Below are 15,850 nucleotides of genomic sequence, written 5' to 3'. Positions count from 1 at the left end.
TTTATCTAATTGCAAGCAGCTGTCGATTAGTGGAGCTTGACCAACTGTTTTTAATTCCACTCAGTGGTGATGAAGAGAATGAGACTTTTAAGGGAAACTGGCAGGGGATGTGTGTGTGTGCATGAAGTCGCTTCCACTGTTTCTAGAGGTCAGAGAGTGCAGAAACTACTAAGAGATGCTCTTTGAAACCACTGCAGACTTGCATGATAATGATTTTCCTAAATTTTACCAGCATTTCTTGAGCTTTTGGCGGGAGGCAAACTTCTCTGTTATCCAAATTCTGGAATGGTTTTTCATGGGCAGTGATTCATCCCCTACTGGTGAGTGACTGAACGGCTGCCAACACGGGAGCAATTGTTCAATGTAGGCAGTAAATCTAGAATGAGCAACAACAATGCCATTTGGGAATCTTCTCCTTAGGAATGTTTCATTTCACTTTTTTGAATTAGAAAATAGGAAAAATAAAAAAGTGGAAAATTTCAGCTAGTTTCCTGTGGTTGTAAAACCTGCTATAAATGATCTAAATTTGAGTTTTTTGGAAGATAAAGTTTTGAGTAGCCCAGTGTAATCAGCCTGATACCTCTTTTGATGTAATTGCTCTTCTATATTTTCTTTTTTCTAACAAGATTAGTAATCTTTCGTAGTATTCATTTTAGTTGCTTCCATTTTTTGCCATATATTTAAAAATCAGTTATTTTAATGTTTCTGCATTACAAACTGATGGGACTTTTAACTTGACTGAAAGCAAGTCTTCTATGAGACCAGGAAGACCCTCAAGTTTTAGCAGTAGCTGTCTAAATGGTTTGAAAATATTAACAAGGAGACAAAGGGCAGAAACTCTCAGGGAGAAAGGAGCTACACTTCTTCAGTGCCAAATACCATCCATTTTATATCCTGAATTTCAGTGCTCTGAAAGAGAAAGTAGATTCCTAACTATGTACCTGTACAAAGATTTATCACCAAGGATATTGTACACAGCATTATTTACAATAGCAAAAAATTAGAAATATCCTAAATGTTTACAGTTGGCATTAGCTAAATAATTTATGGATCTCATATACAGCCATAAAAAGGTTGTGGAAGAATATATAAATAACATGGGGAAATGGATTATAATGTACTAGGTGAAAACTCAGGATCAAAATCATGTATATTTAAAATTGTGGTCTGTGTGTGTGTGTGTGTGTGTGTGTGTGTGTGAAAAACCAAAGTCAAAAAAGAATTGGAAATAGTAGCGATGGATTACAGGTGATTTTAATTTTATTTATTTATTTCCCCCGCATTTTCTAAATTTCCTCTAAAGAACATATATTACTTTTACAATTGGGAATAAAAAACCTTATTTTAAAATAAATTTCTCAAAATGTCAATTTTTATGAAGAATTTTATTCCTTGTCAAGATGAAGCTAAGGAGGAGATTCATGTCCGGCAAGGGAGGAAAAAAAATATCAAGAGGGACAGCACTCAATAAACACCTAATTTTGTTTCTGATCTCGTGCCTGTTTGAAGCACTCACACTTGTTTTGACTCAGCTAGATAAGTCAGCTCCTCTAAAACAGTCACAATTTCCACCAGCTGTTTTGGATGTTTGAGGTTATGTCTTTGTTTTTAGAGAACTTCACTGCCTATCCCTTGAGCTAGCTCATGAACAATTGTAAAGGAAGTCTTTGAGCCCAATTCAGAGGAAAGCTGCTAATCTCATGACATCCACAAGGATCTGAAAAGGCAGCTCCATCTGTGCTGTTTCTGTTTTTCTTCCATGGCAGGTATCTTGATGTCAGAATGATGGCCACATCTTGGATCCAACTGTTGAATGGAGAGTCGATGACCACAAGTGATTCCGAGACACTCCTCCCGAGGCTGCAAGAACGTTTAACAACTAAGATGTGAGTGACAAACCCTGTACATGAGATGCTTACAAACCTTTCCTGGATTCTGTTTTCCATAGTAATTCTTTTCTACGAGTTTGGGGTTTGTGAGCCCTCTAGCAGGAAGCTATTTATCATGGAAAGCCACCAAAGGAGGGCTGTGGTTGTCTTTGCCCAAGACCTCTGAGAATTTTCTTTGAGTTAGATGCCACATCATTGTGTGATGTGGCACAGTTTCTGGAAACTGATTTGGAGGAGAGGAAGTTGACTTATGTGGGAGTCATAGCTTAGTTGTCAGTCTCTGGCATCCCCTTCTCCACAACGGCTCTTTCAAAGAAAAGAAAAATGGTGAAGCTTCTAATGCGAGTTGGTATTTAAGTGTATCATAGCGTGAAGTTTGATGTGACTTTGGAAGCTCACCTTTGCGGGTTATTACCTGTTTTAGTTTAGTATTGCTTCCAATGTGCTTTGCTGTCCTTGCTCCCCTTCCCCCTTTTTTCTTTCATTTTGTTTGGATGCAGACTAATCAGACCCAAACTTGTTATTTTTTTTTTCAAGACTGTTTGCAAATAGTAACTCAATTGAGCACCTACTGTGAGCCAGCTACTGTTCATAGCAACCAAGAAAGTTTTTGTAAAGAGCATACTTGTTACAGTCAGGGACCTCACAGAGGAGAGAAAGAAGGCAAGTGAGGAGGCTAGTGCTATGCTAAAGAAATTATTTGTTAGGAAATTTTTTTTTTTAAATTTGTACTTTTTTTTTTGTTTTAGATTTTATTGGGGAAGGGGGACAGGACTTTATTGGGGAACAGTGTGTACTCCCAGGCCTTTTTTTTTTTCCAAGTCAAGTTGTCCTTTCAATCTTAGTTGTGGAGGGTTCTGTTCAACTTCAAGTTGTTGTTCTTTCAGTCTTAGTTGTGGAGGGCGCAGCTCAGCTCCAGGTCCAGTTGCCGTTGCTAGTTGCAGGGGGCATAGCCCACCATCCCTTGTGGGAGTCGAGGAATTGAACTGGCAGCCTTGTGGTTGAGAGCCCGTGCTCCAACCAACAACTGAGCCATCCGGGAGGCAGCTCAGCTCAAGGTGCTGTGTTCAATCTTAGTTGCAGGGGGCAGAGCCCACCATCCCTTGCGGGACTCGAGGAGTTGAACCGGCAACCTTGTGGTTGAGAGCCCCACTGGCCCATGTGGGAATCGAACCGGCAGCCTTCAGAGTTAGGAGCACGGAGCTCTAACTGGCTGAGCCACTGGGCCGGCCCAGGAAAATTTTTATTTAGTAGAATCCCAGAGGGGCTGGGAAAGCTGCAAGCCTGGCAGTTCTGTCCATCTTGAGAACCCACAAGAATAGCTTGTTAAACATCCTAAACTAGAGCAATGCATGAGTTTGCTAATAGAATTCCATCAGTCAAGACTCTTTCAGTTGCAAGCATCAGAAACTCAGCTCAAGTTCAGGGATATTCTAATTTCAGGCCCCACTGGATTCATATGATGTTGTTAGCAGTATGTGTCTCTCGTCTCTTGGCTGAGTGTTCTCTGTTGCCAGTGGCCACCAGAAGCCCCAGGCTTACCTCCTATCAGTTTGGCAACCTCAAAGGAGAAAGAGGGTCCCTGTCCGAACAGTTTCAACGGTCATCCAGGTCTGACTCTCATTGGACCATGTTGGGTCATGCCAGCTCTTAACCAATCATTGTGAGCTGGGTATGGCACACATTTTTTGGACAGATCTGAGTTTGGGGCCCTCACCTGTGCCTAGGGGATGAAGTCTGTCTTACTTGAATTATAAGGACAAAGGACTAGGGAATGGTAGGTCCCCAAGGGAAAATGAGCTATTTATAGAAGAATGAATGAATGCTGGGTAGGTACTTTTACCACAAGGCCTCTGATGTCCTTTTCTTAAAGAATTATTATACTTTGAACTGTCCTAGGTTATCAATAGTTCTCGTAACCTTCAAACTCAATACAAAAGGGATTGGAGTTTTGATTTTCTCATTTCTTGTTTCCCAGAGTTTCTTTAATTTCTATGCAAGTTTCCTTGCTCAGCAAGGAGAACTTTCTCTCAAGGGTTTTAGGAAGATGTGCCGCTTCTCCCTCAGCACAGTGGGAACCTACTCCTCTTAGGGCTGTACGACTAAGAGGGTGACTCAAGTGTTTAGTGCAGCGGTTCTCAATGTTGTGGTCCGCAGACCAGCAGCAGCAGTAGTATCACCTGGAAACTTGTTAGAAATGCAAACTCTATGGGCCCATCCCAGACCTACCAAATTAGAAACTCTGGGGGTCAGGTACCCACATACCTGTGCTTTAAGAAGTCTTCTGGGTGATTCTAATACAAGCTTAAGTTTTAAAATTAAGTTTTAAAACCACTGATTGAGGGAACAGCCCAGTACAATCTTCTGTAGGAAGACTCCGAGTCCATCTAGACCTTTCTGCTTTATATTCTGCCTCCTTCAGCTCCTGACACCAAAGGAAAGATTTTTTTTTTTATCGATTGATGTTTCTTGCTGGAAGTGAAGAGATTATTTTGTGCTTGGAGTAAGAGCTTTGCAGTGAGCTACAGCTGAGAACCCCTCAGTAGATTCCTGTTGGCTGCACACCAGGTAATAAATGTTCCTGGAGATGTTGCAGCTGCTAGGCTCATCTCAGACAAAGGAACTTGGAAATCTTTCTAATTCTCTGAGGGGACATTGTTTGACAAAGACCTGGCTGGGTTTCACTTCTAATCAGAGAGTCTACATGTTCATGTAATCATTCAACATGTAATAATACTGGGTTGATTGCTGGATACATGATTGCCCACACAAAAGACATGCTTCCTGTCCTCATGGAGTTCAAGGTCTAGTAAAGGACAAATATATGTAAATAGCATTAACAGTAGAGTATGATTTGATGGAGAAATACAGCGTGTTGGGGAGTTCACTACATGGCCACCTAACCCAGACTGGACTGGTCAGGGAGGGCTTGTCAGGGAAAGTTTTGTCTCAATTGGGACCTGACAGATGAATAGTCATTGTCCGACAAAGAAAACGAGAAGTGAGTGCCAGGCAGCCTATACGGTAATTGAGGGAGAATTTAGTGGTTTCAAGGAACTAGAAAAAAAAAAATCAGCATGTCTAGACTGCATAGTTTAAAGGGAGGCAAAGGTGGGGGGTAAGAAGGTGGGGTGGGTTAAATTATGTACATCATATTAACAAATTCAGACCTTATCCTAAGAGCAGGAGTAATCCACTGAAGAGTTTTAGGCCAAAGAAGTGAGATGATTTGATTTGTTTCAGAATGAGTGCTTGAGAATAGATTGGGGATGAAGTAGGGCAGAGTCAAGATCATAACCAGGAAAACAAATCAGAGCGCTGTTGGAATAATGAAACAAAAGATGGTGGTTCATTGGTCTAGGATAATGGAAATGGGGTTGGAGAGCAGTGGATTAATTTGGGACACTGGCGAGTGGTTGAAGGGAAAGAGCATTCAAATGAGGACCCCTAGGTGGTGGCCAACTTGGGTAACAAGGGAATGGAGGTGTCAGTTATTGAAAGGAAATAGCAGAGGAGGCATGAGTCTCTAGAAGAAAGTCATGAGTTCAATTTTAGACAAGGAGAGTTTGTAAAATGCCCAAGAGAAGATACCCAGTGTGCAATTACTGTCCAGGTCTGAGCTCAGACAAGAAATCTGGTGAGAGTAAATATTTGATGGTCATCAACACATGAATGACACTAAAGCCCAGGGAGCATATGAGCTCCCCTAGGGAGAGTGAGTGGGAAGAGAAGAGGGCTTAGAGCCTGAGGAGATCTAGTATTAAGAAACAGGCCAAGGAAGAGAAACCTGAAAAAGTGACTGCAGGATGGCCAGGGGAGGTCAGAGAACCATCAGCACATGGAATGTGCTAGATGTCACAGAGACCAAGAAAAACAGGTTTCAGTGCTTTCTAGAAGTACATGATTGTAATGTCTCAGTTCTGTACCTGACTAAGATCAGGCCAGGTCATCTCTGGGGAAGTCATGCAGTACTACACTTCATTTGCCAGAATCTTCTGTCACTATTCCAAACAGGCTCATTCACGGAGACACTTTTCAGGAAACATTGCTTTCCTGTAATTATTTTCTTAGACAGATAAAATAGCACTTGCTGAGTCATAATTTACTTAAGGAGACCCCATCCCACACTTTCTTTCAACTTGCTGTCTCTTTCTAAGTGAAATCAATTAGATTCCTTACATATTTTCCTCTCCTTATCTTATCTCATTCCACTTTCAGGATTTCACTGCATTTTACTGTGCCTCTGACCCAAACATGCTTTCAGACAGATGGTCACAAACAGATGTGCACTTTGCAATTGAAGTTACCCAAAAGTTGTGGTGGCAGCAGCACCTTGTCTTGTACCCAACTTACAGTAGAGCTCTGTAACCAACTTGACTCTCTAGCCGCTATCGACTTCCCTGACTGAATTACTATTTTTCTTTTTCTTTCTCTCTCTACAGCTGGACACTCCTGGGAGTTATTTTGGCTAGAATTATATGTGAACAGCTGATACCTCCAGCTGTACATTCTTTGGTTCTTTTTAGCTCTGCAAAAGCTCTCAGTTTTCTTACAATTTATTCAAGTAGAGAGCAGTAGGGATGGTGGGCCACCCAGATATTCTTTAAAAGCATTAAAAATGGTTCTAAATTTCTGTGGCTAATCCTGTCAGTTGAAGTGAGGAGGAGGAATACCTCAAAATATATTGAGAGCTCAAATGAATATAAGGCTCCATTAAATATGATGGAATAAGAACACAAGGAGGACAAGCCCGAGAGATTTCTATAGGACTGAATTTTTTGAACTGGGGGATAAGGTTGCCACTGGTCTCAGAAAAGGATGCTTTACCTTCTGTTGTCTTCTTACTGAAACATTTCACGGCTCTCCTTTACTCAAACATTGATTGAGTGCTCCCTTTCCTCAAAACAATTCTCTATGAGGCGGTAAAGCGGTTTGGAATCCACTCCTTTCGTGAAATGTTAAGGTCGGCCTCTATTTGTTTACATTTGAGGGATTTGCCAGAGGTAAAAGCTGTTGATAGGCATTGACTCCTGTGAAGAAGAGTCGTACACTTGAAATCACTCCCGTTTTTCTATATTGTTCTGGTTTCTATTGCTACATAACAAATACCACTTCAAACACAGTGGTGTAACACCATAACTATTTTAGTATGCTTTGGGGGCAGGAATTTGGAAAGGGCACAGTGGGAATGACTTGTTTGAGCCTTTCCTCCCCCTCAGCTGTGAAGACTAAAAGTCTGGGGTTGATTCAACAGCTGGGGACTAGCATCATCTGGGAATTTATTCACTTACATGTTTGGCACCTGGGTTAGGAGGACTTGCAGATGAGGATGGCCATCTGGAGCATCTCCATGTGGCCTCCCTGTGGGGCTTGGCTTCCTCACAATATGGCAGCCTCAGCAGAGTCAGACTTCTCACCTGCTGGCTCAAGGCTCCAAAGATGACTGTTGCAGTGAACAAGATGGCACTGTATCGTCTTCTATGACCAAGCCCCAAAAAGTTACGCAGCGGCACTTCCAACATATTTCATTGGATATAAATAGTCACAAATGGCCCAGATTCAAAAACAGGGGAAACAGACCCCACTAGGAAGAATCACTAGGAAGAATACCAACAAATTTGAAGATAGGCTTTAAAATTGCCACGTATAGAAATTGAATCAACTGTAGCTACTGCCTTTGGAAATGTGACCCAGGAAACTGATGTGTTGGGAATTTGCCAGGGTATCTGGTGTGGTACCTCAGGGTAAAAATAATCTGAAGAAGAAATATTAATAATCACTTGCTTATATTTATCAAAATTCAGCTAGGGCTCAATTGTGTTTTAGGTTTGAGCCTTTTTTATTTATAAAGAGAAATCTGGTAAGGACATACCTTTCTGTTTTTGTCTCTTTTAATAGGCTCAAGTTGATATTCCTTTTAAGACTTAAAAAAGGTGCTTTTGAAAGTTTCAACAGTCGACAGCTGGCAATAAGTGGGAAATGTCATTACATAAAGCCTGGTTTGGGTTTTGAGGCAGGTGGTATTTTTGGAGAAGTTGGTGTCAATGTGAGGCTGCAGCCACACTGACCACCTCCAGCCCATCTGCAGAGACATTTCTGTCTCTGGCGAGTAAAGCCCCCTCCTCCTGCCTGCTTTGACTGCCTCCCCGAGTTCCCCTTTTTTTCTTGACCCTGAGTTTCAGCTTGATGAGTTGTCAAGAGGACTGGGCCACTGGATTCTATCTGTCAGAACTTCAGAGGCTGTGGCTGTGAAGAGAGCAGTTTTCTGCTCTGATACCATCTGCATTCACATTCATCAACCACTCATTGAAAGCCCTTTATGTCCCAAAAACTGTGCTAGGGAATATAATTACAAAAAAATGAGCAAAGCCAGATATAGTTCCTGCCTTCATGGAGCTTACATGTAAGGAAGGATGAAGTTTCAACTTTTCCAGCAACACAGGAGAGGTGCAAGGGGCTTTGAAAGCTTACACTCAGTGAGTTTGACATTGGGAAGTCAGAGAAGGTTCCCTGAGTAGGACCACTTGAGCTAAGGGAAAAGAAGGGAGAGTGATCCAAGCAGAGAAAACAACCTGTGGAAGGAGGGGACAGGATGAGTTAAAAGGACTCAGGATAAGAAAAGGATGAGAAAAGGCCAGTGTGAGGAGGCGTGGGGTGGAAGGTGTGGCTGGCTAGGAGGGGAGAAGCTAGACTGTATGAAGCCTGGAGACCATGACCATGATATATTGGTCAGGGTTCTCCAGAGGAACCAATAGGATATTTTATGTATGTCCTATATATGTATCTTACATATTATATATACAATTCTTTATATAATGTAATCCTATATATAATATATAATCCTATATATATATAATATAAATTAAGAGAGCTGGCAAATCTGAAGCCTGAAGGGCAGAAAGACAGGCAGGCTAGAAACTTAGGCAAAAGTTGATGCCTAAGTCTTGGCAGTCTTGAGGCAGAATTTCTTTTTTCTGGGTAACCAGTTTTTGCTCTTAAGTCTTCAACTGTTTGGATGAGGCCTACTACATACCATGTTTCCCTGAAAATAAGACCTAGCCGGACCATCAGCTCTAATGCATCTTTTGGAGCAAAAATTTGTATAAGACCCAGTCTTACTTAATATAAGACTGGGTATAATATAATATAATACCAGGTCTTATATAAATTTTTGCTCCAAAAGACACATTAGAGCTGATGGTCTGGCTGGGTGTTATTTTTGGGGAAACACGGTAATAGAGGTAATCTTCTTTATTTAAAGTTGACTGACTGTAGATGTTAGGTACATCGAATAATGTCTTCACAGCAACACCTAGATTAGTGGGTAATTGCTGGGTACTCTAGCCTAGCCAAGTTGACATTAAAACTAGCCATCACACACGGTGAGGAGCTTTGTCTTGATCCTAAGAGTAATGGAAAACCCTTAAAGAATTTTAGGAAGAGATGGCATGATTAAGTTTGTATTTCCCAAAAGTGCTCTGTGCTCGCAGAAGGAGGTTTGTGTATATGACATTCCAGGGTTCTTGTGATGGTTATAAGCCACATTAGATCATTCATGGACTCTTCCAGGAAAGCATCTCTGTCCTACATGGTGCCCTGGCATTGAATTGGTCAGATGCTCCTTACAGGTGCGCTCCTACCATTTGAAATTACCTCTCATGCAAGACTTACCATGCTGTTTTATTTTGTATTGGTTTCTTTGTTCCCAATGAGACTAAACATTCTTTGGAGGCAGGAAGTATACCTTCTTTATGAGAGCATCCCTTGTGCCTAGGACAGTGCCTGGCATATACTCAGTAAGCATCTGTGGATGGGTTTAGTGTTCCCCGCAAAGTACTGTATGAAGAGTCAAGGAATAACGGTCATATCAGCAGTTCTGGGTAGCAGGAAGCGAATGTTAACATGAAAATTGTTAAAATCTTCTAGCTTCCTTTCCTTGGCATGATATGTAATTGTTCTTTTACTTACTTTGCATAGATTGCCTATTTTAGAATATGATAATTTCTTAAATGAACTTTTTATGTTGGAATAATTTCAGATTTACAGAAAAGTTGCACAGATAGCATGGAGAGTTCCCATATGCCCATCACCCAGTTCTCCTGATGTTAATATCTTATGCTACCATGGTGCATTTGTCAAAATGAAGAAACTGACATTGGTATATTACTACTAACTGGAGTCCAGACTTTATTTGCCTTTCACCAGTTTTTTTTTTTCCCCTTCTATTAATGTCCTTTCCTTGTTCCAGGATCCAATCCAGGGGACCACATTGCATTTAGTTGTCGTGTCTCCCAATCTTCTCTGGCTTGTGGTAGTTTCTCAGTCTGTCCTTGTTTCTCATGGCTTTGACAGTTTTGAGGAGTGCTGGCTAGATATCCCCAGAATGTTCCCTAGTCTGGATTTGTCTGATGTTTTCTCAGGGTTAGTCTAGGGTTATGGGTTTTTGGAAAGAATACTGCTGAGGTAGAGTGTCACATCATATGACAGGGTACATGACATTCACATGATATCACTGAGGATGTTAACCTTCATCGCTTGGTTAAGACTGCATTTGCCAGGCAGGCTTCTCCACTGGAAAGTCATTATTTTTCCACTTCCTTACTGTGTTCTTTGGAAGTGAGTCACTAAGTTTAGCCCATCCCCCAGCAGGGAGGAGGAAGGGAATATGCTCTACCTCCTGGGACAGAGTATCTGCCTACAACATTGAGAAGGCTTCTGTAAGGAAGATTTGTCTCTTTTCACCTATTGATTTCATCATTTACCTATATCAGTATGGACTCATGTATATTTATTTTATACTTTGGGTTATAATCCTATAGGATGTTATTTATTTTGTTGCTTAAATTGTTCCAGCTTCAGTCATTGGGAGGTCTTTCAGGTTGGTTCTTGTGTCACTTTGGCATATCCCATTTTTTTTTTTTTTTAACACTTCTCTTTCCTGGTACTACAAGATGCTCCAGGTACATCTTGTATTTTCCCTGCCCCAATCCAAGAAAGAGCCATTTCTCTAAGGAGCCTTGATTCTTTTAATTGGGCAATGGTATTTAGAAACTAAGATCTTGGTGCTGGGTGTGCTTATTTCTGCTGGGGTCTCAATGCTTCAAGTTCTTATTAGTAGACAGAGCTGGGAAAACATGTGTGTATAGTAGCCATATAAATACCTATCTATAGTTATTTTTATATCTATAGATTAAGCTAAACATGAGTTTATACTGGTCTCTCTGACTATAATTCAGCAACACAGGGCTCATTCTAGCCTTCCTTTCTTGCTTATCTGTTACTCCCTCTCCAAGAGTAGGAAACCTGGCTGCCACTGTCCACTGTTCATTCAATTATTCAACGATGATATAAATGTAAAGCAGAGTCAGAATTGTTATCCTGTATCCCATGAGAAACAAATTTAGCAACTAGAGTACAGGATTTACGTATGGTTCCTTTGCTTTTAATATAATTGTTTTCATAAGGAAGTAGGGTAACATAGTAGTTGAGAACAGTCTCTAAAGCCAGACTGCTGGGGTTCAAATCCTGGCTCCATTACTTTTCAGCTGGATAAACTAGAATGAATTACTATCCTCCCAGTTTCCTCATCTGTAGAATGGGGATAGTAATGCTATTTACTTCATGGGGTTATTTGAGCGTTAAAGGAGTTAATGTATATAAAGTGCTTATAATACTGTGTGACATATGGTAAGCACTATTTAAGTATTAGCTGTTATTGTTAGGGCAGAAATCAAGTCTATTTGAATTGCTACCAGTATAATGCCAGGTATATTGGGGCATTATATACTTTTGAATGATAACATCAGCTCTATTTACTTAATTATCTTCTGATAGCACTCAGCAAAGGGATTGATGTATAACTTCCCTTCTATATCGTCTACTCAGCCATTCATGTCTTTCTGATGGAGTTAATTTGTCATTCATTTCTCCACCAGCTTTTTGTGATTCAGAAAACGTAAGATTTAAGCAAGATTTTTAATGCATTAACCCCCGAGATTTTGGCCTTCTTAAGATCATGGATCATAACCTTACTTTAACTTTGTGTCCCCAGCTTCTAGTGCACTGCTAGAACAATGAATGCAGGATGGAATCATAGTGATTGATAGTGATGGAGGAGTCGGGGAGTCTTAGCCATATGCCAGTTGCTAGTTTCTTATTCTGTAATTAAGCCTGGTTTCTCTGTGGTTATCACTGCCTGGAAAATAAGAGATTTTTGTAAACCTTGAAATAGAGGTTGGGGGCTTCACTCAAAACGTTTATGATAATGTTCTACCTATTGTTGTTATTAATATTGTACATCAAAGTGTCCATGGTTTGTACCCACTGTAGTCAGCATTTCTGGGCAGAATCATGTGTTACCGGCATTTTAATTAGGCTTCACTGAACCCAGCTGCAACTGCGTCAGCAGTCTCAAACTATTTTTCACATGGGGTTTGATAAAATACAATATGTATTTCCCCCATCATTTTCCCTTTATACTACAAAAAGAACCAAAAAATCAAAACAGAAAACCCACACGAACCTAAACCACATACACACAAAGGTGCTTTTTAAGGTAAGTTAATTTGAAAGAGGGTTACTAATGGTTTTCTTGGCTAGTAGTTTTTGAATCATTAAAATATAACACAACCAATAGCTGATGCCTAATCCTTTAAATCAGCTTAGCTGTTTTATAAAATACCTTGGCCCTTAAAAACAGAGCAAGCGACACTTCATTTGTTAAAAATATCTGAAATCAGTAATTCTCTGCAAATGCCTAGGAATCAAATGCCTTCTTTTTCCTTATCTTAATTATCTTAAGGCATTGTAGATTTCAGGATGAGTGTTTGGAATCGCAGCCCAAATAAGGTGAGGTGTTCAAATCCGTGTGGCCTGAAATAAGTGGAAGTCATTCAGCTGCCCGGCAAACGTGCAAAGGGCAGTCTCTACGGCTAACTCAAGTCAGTAGCAAACAATCGAGGTCAAAGCAGCTGACCAAATCACTTAGCAATGACCAAGGAGGTACTGGAATCCTTTTGCTGGGGTTTCACTCCTTGCTCACTATCAGGGACTCAGGCCCAAGTTTCTTCAGCAATGACTGATTTTAGGAATTCCCTTCTATCCCACTCAGGCCTGGTTGACTTTTGCTTTGTGAAGGTGGATGATTTCTATGAGATACACCACCTCTTAGGTCCATTTCTTTTCATGAAGAAAGTAGTCCCAAATACTTTCCTGTTTTGTTTTGTTTTTTTTTCTCGCAAGTCTGATCCCTACCTATTCTGGTTATAGCACGGGAGGCTGGCCAGGGTAGAAGTACTTTTGGTTACTGTAATTTGAGTAGAACAAAGAAGAGACCAAGAATAGGCTGCCTTCAACAGCCTACTCTTCAACCCAAGTCTCTGACTGCCTGGAAAACAGATGGAGCTGAGCACCCCACTGTGGGACATTTAGGTGGGGACTTGTGCACAGCTGTGCCACCACAGTGGTTAACCTCCCTTGGGGGAATTGGTGTGCGGTGGGTTGCATTAGTTACCAGGGGAAATGATTTGGTCATTTCTGGGATAATTTGTTGTAAACTAGAGCTATGCATATGATACTTTTTATTGAATTGCTCAACACACTTCGTAGAATAAGAAATCTTCCTGCTAAGGAGCAGGTGTGTCCAAGTTTCATTGATAGGAAAATAAATTGTGTTTGCTTTCGTCCTTACAGTGACTCAGAGAATGGTAGGATCTAGACGAAAGCCTGGCTTTCACAACTTGGATCTTGTAAACTTCCAGACCTGGTTTACTGACTGGATCCTTCTCTTTGTGGCCATTTATGAACTGTCCACCCTGCCCTCTTAACACAACAGGCTGCCAGCCTCCCAGTAGCCCTTCTAGAGAATTGTCTGGAACATCTTCTTGTCATTTGGCTCAGATTTCCAACTTTCTCCTGGTTTCAGGGTCTGCTTCAGGTCTCCTTCGAGATACCTCTTCCCCCTCTATACTTCATCATGTTTGCCAGGTAGACGCTTCTAAGGCCAGAGGGAGGAAAAGGTGATCTCGACCCATTTCTCCCTTGGTGAAAAGCATTCTCCCTTCCAAGGCCTGTAGCTAAATCATAGGCAAATTGTTATTTTAGTATTATTTTGAGAAAATGGTTATATTACAGTATAAGTCAGCAGTGATCAATTCATAGAACAGGGGACTGGGGTTATAGTTTGTCAGCTCAGGGGAAGGAAGAACAGGCTCATCTGTTTCCTTGGCCAGATGGTGGTTAATCAGCCCTGTCCTGGCCAGACTCAGACTGCTGAGCAATATGGGTCACGACAGGGTAGAGGAAACCCAAACCACAATTGGAGATGTTAACCTCTGGTCCTCGTCTTCCTGGGATCTGTTTCTCGTGCCTTCTCCACTGTAGAATGTAAAAGCTGAAGAGGCAGGTGGTAAAGTGTGATGAAACAAGACAGGTTTCAGAGTCAGCAGATCTGAGTTCAAAATCAGTGTAAAGTGGGAATTAAAAACATTGAACTTGAAGGATTGTTGTAAAGATTATAAATAACCTGTGCATTGCCTGGCACATGATAGCTGTTTGATTAATAGTAGCTTCACTAATGATTGAAAAAGCACTGCTAAACCAAGGGCGACAGAGTTATAGACCAAGGAGTTTAAGTAAGCCGGTTCTGTGTCCCTAAAGTCTATTAAAGAAACTTTCTTTAAAATATTTTTCTTTTGCTCCTAAAACAAATACACGTTCAATGTCATTTGTAAAATTCAGAAATTAATTCCACAATTTTAATTTTAGTGCATTTCCTTCTTCTATATGTGGGTTTAAATAGCATTCGTTTCATGGTTCAAATGTGGTTTTATATCTTGTTTTTTTTTCCTCACTTAATATTATAGTAAGAAAAGCTTCTTTCTTGAGTCTCTTATTTTCATGTGACAAGAAATTCCTGAAAATGTTCTTTCCCATGGAACTATGCCTAACGTGTGTGCTTACTGAACACAGAAGCAAATTCCTGGAAAAGTGTGAAAAGTCGTTAAATGAAACGTTCAGTTTTCTAATCATTAGGAAGCACAAAACCAAAAAGCATGTGTTTAATGATGGCTAAGGCCAGGGGAAGTGGTGTGTTAACTTGACTGTTCACATAGCTCATCTCAAAGTTTGTTTTGTATTATGGAAAATTTCAAACATATACAAAAATAGAGAGGATAATACACTGAACCCTCAGCCTCTCCTGCAGCCTCAACCGTTATGAACACATGGCCAATCTTGTTTCACATCTCCTCCCACTCATTTCACCGCCCACCGTCCTCCTTGATTTTGACACAGATCTCAGATACTGTTTGGTTTCTTCTGTAGCACACATTGGGGCCTGAGTCTGTGCAGGTCTATGGTGTCTGGTTCATGCTCACTGGTGATGTGGGAACAAGCCCAGCATTTAGAATCAGACTTGCAGGTCTGTTAAAATTAAAGCCCTGCCACAGATTACCTAAGACTTAGGAAAAAAATCAAGGAAAACTGAGGCTCAGTGATCTCAGCAGTAACATGGAGCTAATGCTTCCTAGAGTTTTGTAGAAATTTAAGGAGATGACGTATATAAAACGTCTACCAGTCCCCAGCAATTGGTAGGTGCCTGATAAATGTCACATTCCTCCCCTCACATCTAGCCCCACTCCTGAAAGTTCCTCCCGGGGACTGACCTCCTTGACCTCTGCCCATCTGAGTCCCTGACACTCAGACCGTGCCATCTTTGTCCCTCCCAGAAGGTTCCCTAACTCCAATTCCCTCTACTGAGAATTTAAGCTACTCTATGCGTGAGCCAAGTTTGATAGGGCCGGAAATTAACAGCACCTCTACCACTCAGTGAGGGAGGCCTAGGATCACTCTTACTGCCCCACATCTGGTGTGTGTAGTCCCATTAAGAACCCTGGATCCTGGTGTAGCCTGTACCCTCTCCTCTCCCTTACCAGGTTGAATTAGTCTGGTTTCTGGAATCA

Source organism: Rhinolophus sinicus, linkage group LG05 (genome assembly GCF_036562045.2).
Source record: "Rhinolophus sinicus isolate RSC01 linkage group LG05, ASM3656204v1, whole genome shotgun sequence".
NCBI classification, from domain to species: Eukaryota; Metazoa; Chordata; class Mammalia; order Chiroptera; family Rhinolophidae; genus Rhinolophus; species Rhinolophus sinicus.
This window is presented reverse-complemented; position numbering follows the sequence as displayed.